This window comes from Watersipora subatra, chromosome 2 (assembly GCF_963576615.1).
Source record: "Watersipora subatra chromosome 2, tzWatSuba1.1, whole genome shotgun sequence".
Lineage (NCBI taxonomy): Eukaryota > Metazoa > Bryozoa > Gymnolaemata > Cheilostomatida > Watersiporidae > Watersipora > Watersipora subatra.
Window position 1 is genome coordinate 33,963,854 of NC_088709.1, and position 14,593 is coordinate 33,978,446.

The following is a 14,593-nucleotide window of genomic DNA, read 5'->3' on the forward strand; positions in this document are numbered from 1 at the left end:
GATGTGGCCTTGTATCATCTGATACATAAAGGGAAAAAGGTCTTTGAAAAGTCCACACAGTTTATCATAGTTCTGCAAAGAAAGTTAAAAAGCTTGAAGGTCTTTTTTTAATTATTAAAATTCAAAGGCTTCTACGAGACTGTGAGACATTTGCCTCCGAGCTATTCTCTCAAAATTTTACAAGCTGCATGTGCTCGAAATCTGATATCAAAAAAGTATGTGTGACCAATTTAAAGGCTTATCAAGTCATAATGCTTGTTGATCTGTCAGTATTACTTCCTTGTCATAACCAGAGCCGTATCTATCGTTTTTTTTGACGTCATCAAGTCGTTTGCACATGCGCTCGTTCATGAAAAAGCCGCCATATTTGTAGAAAACGATCGTTTTTCTTTGATTTATTAGTACTTTTAAGTATTGTTTTGATACTATAATAAAAAATTGCAAACAAAAACATCGTTTTCAAATTATCATTACAAAAGCTTCATGTTTCTAACGATAAAATTGTCTATAAAGATGGCCGACAACGATAAAATGATGTCACGAAAAAACGAAGGATAGCTTCACAGAGTCTCGCGAAAGAAACCGGAAACAAAACGCTTGTTTCCAAACAAACCCGATCGACATACTGATCTCTAATGGAATATTCTTACCTCGCTTTCAATATCTCACTTTTTCGCATTTGTTTAATATTTTACAAAAAATTATTGGTAGTTTGTTGTAGGAAATTTTGTCCTCATTCAAATGGTGTATAATACCACAATCAATTTTAGAGCGACTGCCAATGGGAGTAATTTTTGTTGGTTAGGGTTGCAGCCTCTCCATTTTAACTTATATAAAAATAGTAGGCGCCGCCTGTTTGTCTGTCGCGGGACACTGTGAAGCTATGCGGCTCTGGTCATAATATGACTGAGAAAGTTTATACAGTAGGTTGTAGTAGCAGGCATCTCATTCGTGAAAAACTGACCCTGGAGTTTGTAGCTGAGGTTCCTATGATCTTAATGAAATAGTGTTATTCTCCCACATAATACTAGTGTAGTATTTGCATGTGACTAATTCAGTTATTATTGTTGGTGGCGCCAGGTTTTGTTCAAATTTTGAGTAATTTTTGATTGAGTTTGTTTAAACTAGAAAATTCTTTCTTACTAAAGATGCAAAAGAAAATGCTTCTCTTATGGGTTAACCCAGTTTGTAATCACCTTAGCCCAAAAAACTCCTCATGTTTTGAGTTGACCACTTCTTCTAAGCATAGCCAAAGCTACTGACCCATTTTATGTTACCAGTAATCACAGATAAGTAATTGTGACTAGCTAGCTCTAGTAACCAGGGTGTAGATTAGAGAAGGGGAATTTTCTCTGTTCCTATTGAGGACTGTAATATCAAATGAATAAAAGCTTTTCCTTTTGTGGTGCAGAGCATTGGAATGCAGTAATAACTAGGCATTGACACACGAGGAAGTAGAGAAAAATCAAACATGCTGTTGATGCAACTCAGCCAATACCGTCAGTCCTATATTTGATACGCACTTTATCTGTCGATATGTGTGATTCACTCTCACCCACTTTTGTAGCTATGTTTAGATTCGTTAGCTTGTTGATATATTGACCTATCGGAATAAAAACCCGCCTTTGGCTAGCGTAGTCTCCGATGGACTCCATATTACTCCCACTTAGTAATGATAATTAGCTTAGCTTACTACTGCTGCTATAGTCTAGACGCTAAAATAGCAGTGGCATTATCAAATTATCTAATAATATATAACTGTAATGTATCAGAAGCGATGAGATCGAGTGGCACATACTTTGGCACATATTCGCAGGTGCTTGTTAATCTAGTCATTGCTATTCTAGAATTCTTTTGGTGTGAGAAATGGTTGTGCAATAGAACATGTGACTGGATATGATGTCTTTGTGTTGAAATAAAAACAAGAGTGTAGTAGATGTGGCCACAAAGCGATTCCTTTTAATTACCTATAGCTCATTACTCATTGTTATGAAACAGAGTTGGACAAAAAATGTCCATTGAGAATGCATCTCTCGGCCTAGACATCTGGCCACAAAGAGTAATCATTTGTTGTTTCTACGTACTACGCTACTACGCGCTTGTAAGCGATGGTAAAAATATAGGTGGAAAATGTCAAATGGCACTCTGATTGTAATCAGCTGCCAATGTCATTGCTAAGTGGCTACTCCCATAGGTTGCATGGTTTTTGTCGCTTTTAATTATCTTAATAGTACAGCTGTCCCTTTTTCTGTTAACTAGCGCAGCTGTTACTAAGGGCATCTATTTCGGTCAGTAGGTATTTCTTCTTAGGAAACTGCTAGCTTATAGCTGATAGTTGATCACTAATAACGCTGGCAATCAGCCCTCATGTGGGCGTAATTCAATGCCAGATAATTTCATAATGTACGATTTACTCACAAGACCTTCCAGAGTTGTTTGTCTCCGGACAATTAGAAGCTGGTATATGATGATATAACCAGCTTCATTCACTCGTGATTTACTTAAACAAGTCAATATATAGGTCGAAATCGTATACACCAGGAATCATTGTTTATATTGTATTTAAACAAAGCCAGGGAAAGCTGTGAAGTCTAGCCTCTGCCAATCGTCTTCAGTGTGTATGATTTTCGCTATCATATATTCGGAACTGGTGCCTTGTCTTACAAACAAGGAATGTCCGATTAAATTGAAAACTAAAAACGTTGAACATTTCAAGTTTTTTAATTACTGTGTGGCACAATCTCACAATGGGCTTATTTTGTTTCATTTTATTGTCTTGTTAAGATCTGACCAGAAACCATGTGTATTTATTTATACGCTTGTCTATCATTGGATAATTTGAAACAAGCTAAATATGTTTGTTACAAACTCTGAAGAATGTGATACCTCTGTGATGTCTGGAGGTGCAAAAAGGTGTTTCGAAAAAAGTAGAAGCCAGCAGTACTGCGGTGTATAAAATAATTTTTATTTACAATATCTTGACACACTATCAGCGTTGATTACAATGATTGGTCTAGGAGTCGCTGTGTCTCTCACCCTTATCACCAGCGCATGTGACAAGAAGGCTTTTATTCTCATGCTAGAAACCTAACGTGTTTACTCTATCTTGCCATGAGTCAGCAGTATTGAAGCTGCCAGAGATTGTTGATTGGTATAAAGTAGGTTATAGAGTAATTAAGGCGATCTCACGCAGCGCCAGTCTGCTCATCTCGTGAATCACAACAAGCGAATCCGTTGTGTAATATGCGCCACTCTTATATCCATAATTGTTGTAACATTATCCATCATTTGCAGCCTTCAGTTTGCTCTAAGGTTTGTTTTGTAGTTTCTAATTTTCAGGAGTCGGATCTTCCGACCCATTTTCGTGCGTGTAAAATCCTACGTAACTAAAATTTCTTTCTTCTGCAGGCACATTATTTCATGGTTTGAGTGATCTTTGCCTATTACATTAAATAATGTTGTGTTAAACTGTATTAAACTAACATGGATACAAATTGTAAGAGATGCATTGGATTCAGCAATAACAACAGAGTTGGAACAAAATATGAGATTTCTTTTGCGTTGAATGCCAACAAAAATTTAAATTATAACTCAAACATCCAAGATAAACCATAGTTTGGTTCCAAAGATAAACCATGGAAGTTTGGTGATACGGTGTTGCTATCTACTACTCTCTCTTTGGTACTCCGCAATAGTATGCAGATGTGTTTGTTGTTTGGGAAATACTGATTGTATTTTGTGTTTTTTTTGGTATATAAGTATTTTGTTTCAATTTTATTAAAAGAAAAAATTCGAACGATCTCTACATGGCATTTTATTTACACAAAAATCTGAAGAAATATGGCTGGAGTAGGCCTACTGAGTTGCTATACACACAATAATACATTACCCAGCATAGCCATATCTATTACTAGTGCTTTATGTGTTACCTACTCTCATAATATACAGTTTATGTTGTAAAATGGCACAGACACGCCAAAACATTTTTTCTAGTTGTAAAATTAATATTATTTACATTATTTTAACGTGAAAAATCATTAGAATTTGAACAAATGGCTTTTCAAACAGCCTCCTTGAAGGAATTGTGGTTTACAACCAAGGTTGGACTGTTGGTAGTATTTGTTCTAGTTGCTTATCTTCCATTATTGCTTTTATATGAATGTTCAAAAGAACTTGGCTTAGAGGAAGTAGATAAGGGTATGCCGTAAGCAGCAAACACGAGAGGAACGAATATCCATTCACATCTGTTGGCGTGTTGCTCTTGCTAATGCCATGTCGTGTTCATGCTAATAGAGATAAGAGTTTGTTAGGTCATGCTCAATAGACGTGATGTAAAAAGATCTTCCCTGCACAATGTCGGGAGATTGATTCACATGCTAATATTTGAAGTAAGTCTAAACGAGTCCATCTATTAAGAATGACTAGACGTCCCACTGTTATAAGTGCCAAATCATCGCTGATAGAGATTATTCCACAGAGTGATTCAGTTAAACTGAAATGATGAGGCATTATCGCCTGATGAAAGTTATTTCTCTTGATTGTCTTCTGCGGATTTTTCCTTTTATGGATGCCTTTTACCAGACAGGATTTCCTGTTTTCTAATATATCATCAATATAATCCGGTACAGGCTGTCATATAGTTACCCATCATGCATGGGAAGAGCATTTGTCTGTTTTAACTAGTATGTGTGGAGACGACTTATTACCTTATTGACAGATGTTGTCACATTCCAGTCGTCATTACATTCGTTATAATGTATCATACCGGTAGTCCTCGCTTAATATGGTGATTCCTTCTAGAAAACCTCTTCAATAAACGAATTTTTCGTTAAATAGGTTTCGATTAGGGGAAAAAAGAAAACAACTACTCCTCACTGAGTACAGCTGCTCAGTGAAAAGTACGCTGTAGTATTCTGTATTATACCTATAATAAAAGGAGAAATAATAGAAAGTAAAACTACTGTACATAAGGTAGTAAGTACACTATTATTCCTGTGATCGAATGATGTTGAGGCTGAGGGGCTATGCACATTCACTTCAGATATTCTAGACTAGCCTAAGTTTATAATAGTTTTAACTTTATGACTAAAATATTAAATAAGACTACTATACCATTAAAACAGAAATAAGGTTTTGAAGCAGTTTAGATTGGAGCAGGCGAACTTCTGGCGTTGCTCCTAGTTGTCATTGACCAAGTAGCTCGTCAAAGGTACTGAAGCTACCTGTACTAAATATGAGCTCTACGCAATAGCTGTACATTGTCGGGTGTCATATACTACATGTAGCTAGAGCGAGATCCACTAATGGGTAGGGTGGCTGTCTATTTTAAATGTTAAAACATGATTTGAAGGTTTAATGCTACTCATCCGCGGTCACCAAAGTCTCTTCTGTGTGTCCCATGGCTTTATCAACTGCGGGTCAATTTCTAGAACACGCTAAATTGTTTAGGTTATAGCATTTCTTGTTAGTGTTGCCCTAGGAACGCAACCATAAATGGCATCTAGTGTGACTCCTTTAATTAGGAGATTAACTAAGTAAATGTGCTTAAATACTGCTAACAGCGACGAAGGTGCCTTTAATAGCGTTTTTTCACTTAAATTCTATAAAACAAAACTGTCCGCTTGTTAGAAAAAGGAAGTAAAACGATGGGAAGTTGTACGCCTTTGTTCTTAGGCCTTCCTGTCCGGCTCATACCTATTTGTTCGTTTATAATCGGAAGAGTTGGACATAGAGCTAGGAATTTAATAGCTATCATATTAGTGTACTCCTATCAGCTCTGCTGAGTTGTGGAAGTTGAGGGATTCTATGAATTTGTACATGGAAGTGTTTTATAGCACTTCTTTCGGCCATTATCTGTGGTAGCTATGATTCACCAACAGATATTATTTTGATATATACTGTAAAACGTGGATTTGAACGCCATTGCGCTCTCTTTTTCAACCCTTCTTTTCAACCTTACATTTTTAAAACAAAAATATTTGCATCGTTTGCTCGAATAGCTGCATTCTGATTGTTGCTTCCGATCAAACGAACATTTTATGGTCGTTCAATACCTTCACAATGTCTTCAGACCTCAACTCTTCTTTTGCACTGCTGAACTAGTCAATATTAGTGTCCAAACAACTTTTTAGCAGAATGAAACTTTTACGCGTTGCATTTCACACAAATGGAGCTCGTAAAAGTTTGGCTCGCTAAGCACAACTTTTAACCTAAAACTAGTCGTTCATGTACCATCGTAAATGTAAACCGTTTTTCATATACGTCAAAGTATCAAGACCATGTTAGTTAAACAAGGAACTACACTACTATTAGCCAGATACAAGTGACCAATTGGTGCCAATGGTTCAATAGTTTGATATAATTTTACTAAGGAGTATTTTGCTTGAAAATGTACTACTTCTTTATTACTTCAATCATGGAATAAGCACAGATAGTCCCCGTTAGACGACGGTAATTTGTTTAAAAAAACTTTTCGCTAAACGAGTTTGTCACTAAATAAGTTAGGCCATTTCATCATTATTCGGCTAAATAGTCTCATTAACTTTTTTCTTATTTAATATATTAAAGCCGGATTTAATATTTTAGTCATTAATTTCAATATTTTTAAAATCTGGCCAAGACTAGAATATCGGAAATAAATGGGATGAGCTGTTTCATCATCATTCGACAGTATGTATGGTAGTATAGATTACTAACCTAGCCAACTTATCGTGCATACGTTCTACTCACAACCTCGCTGCGCTCGGACCAGTGTAATTACAAGGGATTTCGTTATACGAATATTAGAGCAGTTCTAAAGTCCGTCGGTGCTCCTCCGTGTTGTCATCCAACAAGGACTAGATATATTTTAAAAACACTTTTATTGCACAACAGTAAAAGTAGAGCCTGTCAAGCAAGTTTCAAATGTCAGCAAATCATTTTACTAAGGCTGTGAATGACATAGCTAATTTTATCAGCTAATCAAATTATCATCAAGGAAATACTAGCAGCAAAGTTGCATACCTCGGATGATGATGAACATTTTCATCTTCTAATAAACGAGGCTAAGTTTTGTTTCATGAATGTATAACTAACCACCTGCAAGTAGGCCTAATTCCTGGTTTGTTTACAAGTATGTGAGCTGTACAAGTAAATAAGATTTATCTTCTCTCTCCTTCTAATGATGACTAGACAGTCTTGTGACTATTGCCGTCTCATGACTCGCCAGCTCGTGATTCCTACTAACACGATTGTAATCGTACATTCCATGTGTTCATCACGCTTTTTGATCTCCTGTAAATCCTCTGTAGTATATAATTGATTGTACGGAGTCCAATTTACACTCTCATCAGATAATAACATCTGATAATCTACTCCATCAATGTTTATGACCCATTCCAGCATTCTCTCATGGGCCATCGTGACAGGGAGTCTATGAAAACAGGCGTAATGTCCTTCTGTCTTTAACAGTTTCCTGCGTTAGAATGTCAAGTCGCATGTACTCTAATATTCGAAATTTAATAACTACTAAATACATGGCATGTAGCCTACTAGCTACTCTGTGTTCAGTGTAAGTCCAATTTCAGCGGCTGCGATAAAAAGTATTGCATCTCAAGACTTAAGATATGTGCCATTTCTTTATAGCTTTTAAACAACATTGGCAAAAACATGTAGTTCAGCTACATGTTTTTGCTTGTCTGATATTGTTTATGATATATGTTTTTGTAGTGCAGCTGGTGTAAACCTGCTGTGGTTTTAAAAAAAATGTCAATTTAAGATTTTTTGTGATTGTATTCCCTTTTTTACTTTAGGTGCTGTTTTTGTTTTATCCTCACTTTTTTGTTTTAAATAGGTTTACTATCTTCCCTTATTTGAGTACTCCTCACTTTTGTATTTCTGGGGCTTTGGTTATAGAAAGAGGAAGGTAGTTAGAGAGGAAGAAAGGGGGAAGTAGAGAAGATAAGAGACGGACGGATAGAGGGAAAAAAATGAAGGAGTGAGGACTGAGAAAGAAGGGCGAAAACGGAGAAAGGTAAGGGTAGAAAGAAGAGTGGAGAGAGGGCGGTAGCAAGGGAGAGAGAAGAAGGAGATGCAGAGAGAAAAGACGAGGGGAAAGAGGGAGAGATTGAGAGAAGAAGAAAATGGAGAGGGATTGAGAAAGAAGGAAATTTAGGGAAGGAGAAGATGAATGGAGACGGAGAGAGAAAGAGAGAGAAAGACATCATTGTATCATTTCTTTGAATCCTGTGAGTCATGCTGATGCCATTTTATAGAATACTCATCTGTTGATGCATCTGACATGTTTTAGGCTATGTTATCAGCTAGAAATGTTGCTAGCATAACATCCGACTCACAGCAATCAGCTGCTAAGGCTTTCAGGGAACACCTGATTGGTATGCTGGTGAGGTCTGTAAGCTTACGCTTTACCACCTGAAAACAAGCACTTTGTTTCCTGGCTCATAACATTGTGCTGATGATAGGTCTTGTATCCTTGACAACGCAACGCCACGTAACACTAGTAAATTCTTTAGACTTAGCTCTATCAGACTCTTCTGGTAACAGTTTTGAATATATAAATATGCAGTAATTGCACTGCAAATAAGCGTCATGCACTTGCGTAAATGCTTCGGAATTTTTATTGAGGCATACGTAACCTAGGCTCTTATGAATAACTGATCAGCGACTCCCGTATTAATACGAGTACCATAGAAGGTTTTTTATTGGCCACTATTTTTAGGTTTTTATATGTGGAAATGGCCTGGTCATGCACGGGTAAAGGAGGCGGGAGGAAAAGCTTGGTCATGTATGAGTGGAGGGGGCTGGAGGTGAAAATAAAGAACAAATGGTGCTAGCTACTGCATGGCATCAGCCTATTTCCCTCAGTGTGTTTAAATTATCAGCGAATATTTGTTCACGCGAAAAACTGATTGGCTTGTCATTACAAGGCAGTTTACAATGATTAGTCATGTTTTGTCTTGTGATATTAATTATTCTAAAAGATCAACATCCTGCATGTCTTACATACTCATAAAATGTGTTCCTTTTTCTCCTATAGATCTTGGTTTCACAAATATCAGCCAAGAGAGGATATCAACATGTGATACTGCGGGGCGAACAGTCATATCCGTGAACATTCCTGAAATTCTTAAAGGTGGGTGTCGGCATGAATTATGTAAAAAATCTTGCTTGGCATACTTTGTTTAAAACATCTGCAACATCTGGGCTCATCCAAACCTTTAGTTCATTCCTCTTTGATCTCAGATCCCATCAATGGCCTTTCCCTGCCAGCCTCTAGACCTACTGTCACAAAACCTCAAGGCCGGATCACATGCTATTTCTAAAGCTTGTAGAGTCAGAGACGCTAAGGCATTCTTATTCCCAAAAAAGGTTATCAAGTTTCATGATTATCAGAATTGGCATGGAAGTACAGATGATCGAGTCAAGCTATAACTTTATTTTCATTAACTTGCTTTCCGCAGAAGAGAACAGGATTCTCATTAAAACTGGATAATATTCAAGCTTAGATGGTGATCTTCCCTATGTGATCTTTGACCAAACGGCAATCGACACTCTATATTGATAAAGATAAACAGCCCTGGCAGATTGTCTGTTAGTTCCAAGACCACATAACCCCAGAATTAATCCGTAATTCTTTACATGCAGGTAGTCTGCAGTTTGACTTTGTATACCATGGCTCTTATGAAGAACCTGAGAGGAATCCTAAGTACTCTTAATACTAACCCTTAGGGTGGTGCAAGTTATTCCTTAGGGGTGCGAGCTGTGCCCTGGTGTGCAAAAATCAACCATCTGGAAACCACTAAGAAAGTATATTTGTCATTGCAAAAAATCAGAGTTAGGGCCTAAGATGTTTTTTTAAATAGTCACGACCTATCAGCAAGTTTTTTATATGTTGCTGCTGGGTGAAAACTTTGGACTCCAATAGCCCCATTTTTCTGCAGAATGACCTTCCAATAACGTATTGTTTTCATGTATTCCAATATGTCTGTTTTTTATAACGTTTTGAGACATTTTGGTTTTATTCAATGCAAGGGCGTACGAGATTGCCTTTGTCAGTTGCAGGGGGATGAAAATGAATAGGCTGATCTATATGTATGTGGTTTAAAGTGACCTACGGAAAAAGTTACCTGTGCATACATGATGCTGGAAGAGAGGGAAGGGTTGGTTAGACCTACTAGCTGACCCTCAGCCAGGCCATTGTAAGGAATAGAAATACCATAAAATCTTTATTTGAACGCCGCCTCTATTTGAACACCACCTCTATTTGAACACCGCCTCTATTTGAACGCCACTATGGGAGAAGAATTACAAAATAAAGCACCACCCTTTAATTGAACGCCACATCTATTTGATCGCCACTTCTGTTTGACCGATACTATTTGACATTCTTAATCTTTACGAACCCATGGAACCCCTGGCGAATAGCAAGTGATCAGTAGAAAAGTGTCCATAAAACCGTACAGTAGGCGCTCCTACAACGTAAATAGTCCGTTCAAGGATCATTAAAGGTTGACTTGCAACAAAATTCACATTACAGTTATTTGGTATCAAAAGGTTCACCATGTCTTACTCTGCTTTGTTGTAGGTTCAAAATATGTGGAAATGTGATTACAAGCTCTTAAAAACTCAAAAACGAACAGTTGAAAAAACGATTGCAGGTTGGCATCCCTTTATTTTGATGACATACTCAACTCGACGGGTTTATTTTGACGCGTGTTGTTATCACGTAAAATGGAAGGCCATAAAAAGCTCAATATAACACTTTACGTAGCACTAGTTTATGACAAACTTTTCGGGTTCTACCAGAAAGCCCGATTAAATATAGATGCTTGCTATTTTACAGTTTCGTTTCAACTTGGTCTAATCATCCAGTCATAATCTGATCATGTGACACATATTTTTTGCCAAATGGTGTGAACAATTTCTGCAGTATTTTTCGACCATCACAGGTGACCAACAGACTTGTCATGTTTATCAGGGGATCATATGTACTAGTGCTGGGCACGGGTAGTAATACTCGTTGAACTCGCGGGTTTATCTTCTCTCGAATATCGGGTAATAGAGATTTCGGGTATTCCGGTCCTTCGGGTTCGGGTTTTGACTTTCAAGTTCGGGTTTTGGTACACGGATCCATCGGGTAGTGTTAACAAAAACTCGGTCTATTGCACCCTGCGCTCTTAGTCTGGGACCACAGGGCATTTCTGTGTCATTTTTGCTAAGGAGGCATGACATGGGGTTTAACGAGTCTTTAATTTAATAGATAGAATAAAACATATCATACCTTATTTACTATACCTACTAGAAATATTGCAGTCAAGCAGTGATTACTTGTCATTGAAAGGTGAGAAGAAATACTTACATCAAATTTTATTTGCGCAATTAGCCAAATCGGCTTCGTAAATAAATCTATGCCTTTTTAATACGGCGCGTGTTCGCTATCACCGATAACACGTAGGTCCTTAGTCTGTTTCCGCTATCGCCTTGTTAGAAACAGCCATCAGCGTTGGTAGTAGCAGTGAAAATTTAATAACTCTGTTTAAATTGATTACCACAGCTAGCTATTATGGATTACATAATTCATTATAACAAAGTTTTACTAGGCCAACAAGCCTTACTAACGGAAAAAGCCGATAATGTAAAGTTTTTTATGAGATTTGGAGCACCATCTACAAAAAGTCAGAGAGGTACATAGAACATGCTCAAGTATTAAGCTACCATAGACCCTATCTTCTGCCACCTGTTGACACGAAAATGCCCTGTAGTCCCAGACTATCTTGACTGTTTAACAATCCACCTGTTAACGCTGCGAGTACGAATGTCAGTCGATAAAAACTGAAAAATGATAAATAAATTGAAAAAAATATAATTGCTTTGTAAATGTGAAGATATATCTGTTCAGAAAATTTAAACATAAAATCCATATCAACAAACCCGATACCCGAAAAACCCGTAGGCAAAAAAATACCCGAGCCTAGCACTACTAGCTACCCGATACTTGAAAAACCCGAACAGAAGGGAGCGGGTCTAAACCCGTTGACCAAGAAGTACTCGTGCCCAGCACTATTATGTACCCCTTCGAGCTAAGGTTAAAATATTAAACTAATTTTAAGGCTAGGTTTTGAAATATCAGTGCTCAAAGTGACAGCGTTACAATAATAATGAAATAGACGCGTAAGAACAATAGACATGGTTTTATTGAATGCTTGAAGTCAATTTGTGAGAATATTGTGACAAATGAGTTTGCATAAAAGTGTAAACAGAAGCACATCGTGTTCAACTACGTCACATTTGAGCCGTTTTGAGAGGGATTCCAACCTAAGGCGTTTTCGTGATGGCTACGATTAACTGTTCGTTGTTTTAGCTTTTAAGAGCTTATTATCACAGTTGTACATACTTTTTACCTACAACACAGCAGAGTAAGACATGGTGAACCTTTTGATACCAAATAACTGTAATGTGAATTTTGTTGCAAGTCAAACCTTTATAGGGAATTTACGTTATATGAACAGTACAACACATGTAAATTGCCTAATCCATTTCAAGATCTTTCCAAACTCACACCTTTGCCATGCAAAAAGCTGACTCAATTCTTTTAATTTGTGGGCTCCACCGTAACTGCAGCATGGTTGGTTTGCATCAGCAACTTTTCTTTTTTTTACGATCAATCTCACTGGTTTTATAGACCATGATTGCAGTGATTTTACAATAAGTTGATGGATACTGCACATCTTCGACGTTCATCTACAACTTTTTTTTCTAAACCGCAAAGTCTATTTTGCAAAGTACAACTAATAACAAATTTTTTATCAGTCTGCAACGGCAGAACAACAAAATTATTTTACTATAAAAAGCTGTTCCACCTATTCATGGTGGATCGATATACATTGGTCTAGGTTAGAATAAAAGAGAACTTTTGGCGATACTCCAATTCCTGACATCAATTTCCTCGTGCATTTTTATTTAAAAATCTATGACAAGTTGGAAGTTAGTTAGCAAATACCTTGCATCCAACAGTGTTGATGTCGAATCACCCGAAGGAGAGTACAAAGTATAAGCAGCATTCGTTTCGCCCGTGAAAGGGCTAATTTATCTTGTCAACATTTTGACGGGCTGTTTGAAAAATATAACGCTACCCTTTATTTGAGCGTCACCTCTAATAAAGCGCCACTCCAAGGGTGGGGTTGAAAAATAGAACACCATGACGTTCAAATAAAGGTTTTACGGTAATCTACATCATAAGGTCAGTATTATCTCAAATGACATTGACCGATTCTCGTTAAGGTTAGATATTGTAGATTAATAGCCTTAGCTCACTTTCTATTGCAGTAACGTTGCATCAGTAAGTTTACTATTTGTATTATGGTTTTTAAGCATGATTGTGAATAAAAATTGGTTCTACAAAACTACCTTATAAGCTAAAGAGCATTGACGAGATCACGTTTCTTTTTCACGTGGCGCACCCACATTGGCACGTTTGTTAAGCGCATTCCAATCGTCTTCCAGGAATACCTTTTTGCTTCCCCAACGCCCATGCTATGGGAGAATCATTAGCGCTATATAATTATTGGATTGAAGAAAAATTGGGTCAACCCTACAATTGTCGAATAGGAGCTAGCTGATGAGTTGTCGGAGCGACTATTGTGACTATTAGGGGTTTTTAAATAACAAAGCTTTCAGAGCAATCTTGTATGCCAAGTATTGCATTTCTACTGCTATCGCTATCTTTATATTGAACACTATTGGCCGATGCCAAAAGTAAACAAATTGCTAGTATAAATCGGTGAATTGTCTGCCAATTTCTATTGCAGTTTTCAGCAAATATTTAAACACAAAATTTGTATGTTGCAATCGTTTAATATAAACTCTCCCTCAGATTGCATATTTTACAAGTATAGCAGATGCTTCTATTTTTGGCTCTCAAGTTTTATTTGAGCCAAACAAGTCTGAGTACATGAGACCTAGTCTCGGTGGTCACGTAGCTCTTTAATTCAAACTCCTATGTTATGTACAATGGAAGATCTTGATAAGAGTGAAATTGGGACTATTGATAAAGGAAATAGGTTGTTGCGTTACAGGAAGTTTACAGAACAATTCGCGTATCAATAGCTCGGTTGTAAAGTATTATGACGAATGTTGTAATTTATATCCTTCGATTCACAAGGGCTGGGTGCATGGCAGCCAATGCGGCGCTGCTAAAGGGTGTCCCTTACAACTTGTACAGTTGAAGGTTAAGACAAGTGACCAAACAGCTCTGGCCGAACTTAGAAAATTAGCGTTATTCCACCAGTTTTCTGTTTTATTGTTGTGTATTTTCAATTGTTGCATTTGTGATCATGATTGAATAAAGCAGTTGAAAAGAGATTAAATCAATATTAAATGTTGTACATATGTATAAATTTTTATTGACATTAATAATAATAATCATAAACAAAACGATGTTTTTCGTTACATGGTGAAAGCAAGAAAAAAATGAAAGGACACAAATCAGGAATTATTGAGTGAGTTGGACTGTTTTAAAATTTAGTAACTTAATATTATTGCGGAGGAGTTGAGATGGTGAATGGAAAGTTGTAGCAACACAACGTTCATAAACTGT

General features: G+C 37.0%; 1 long non-coding RNA gene across 2 annotated transcripts in view; it reads left to right on the forward strand.

Annotated features, from left to right (window-relative positions):
- LOC137387169 (uncharacterized) overlaps nucleotides 1-14,593 on the forward strand; it is a 60,660-nt gene that overhangs the window by 32,415 nt on the left and 13,652 nt on the right. Inside the window, exons 4-6 of one of the 2 annotated variants that reach the window (XR_010977874.1) lie at nucleotides 7,894-8,225; nucleotides 9,035-9,130; nucleotides 10,054-10,196. This is a non-coding gene — a long non-coding RNA (uncharacterized lncRNA). The remainder of the gene's footprint in view (nucleotides 1-7,893; nucleotides 8,226-9,034; nucleotides 9,131-10,053; nucleotides 10,197-14,593) is intronic. The other variant, XR_010977873.1, reaches the window with a different exon arrangement.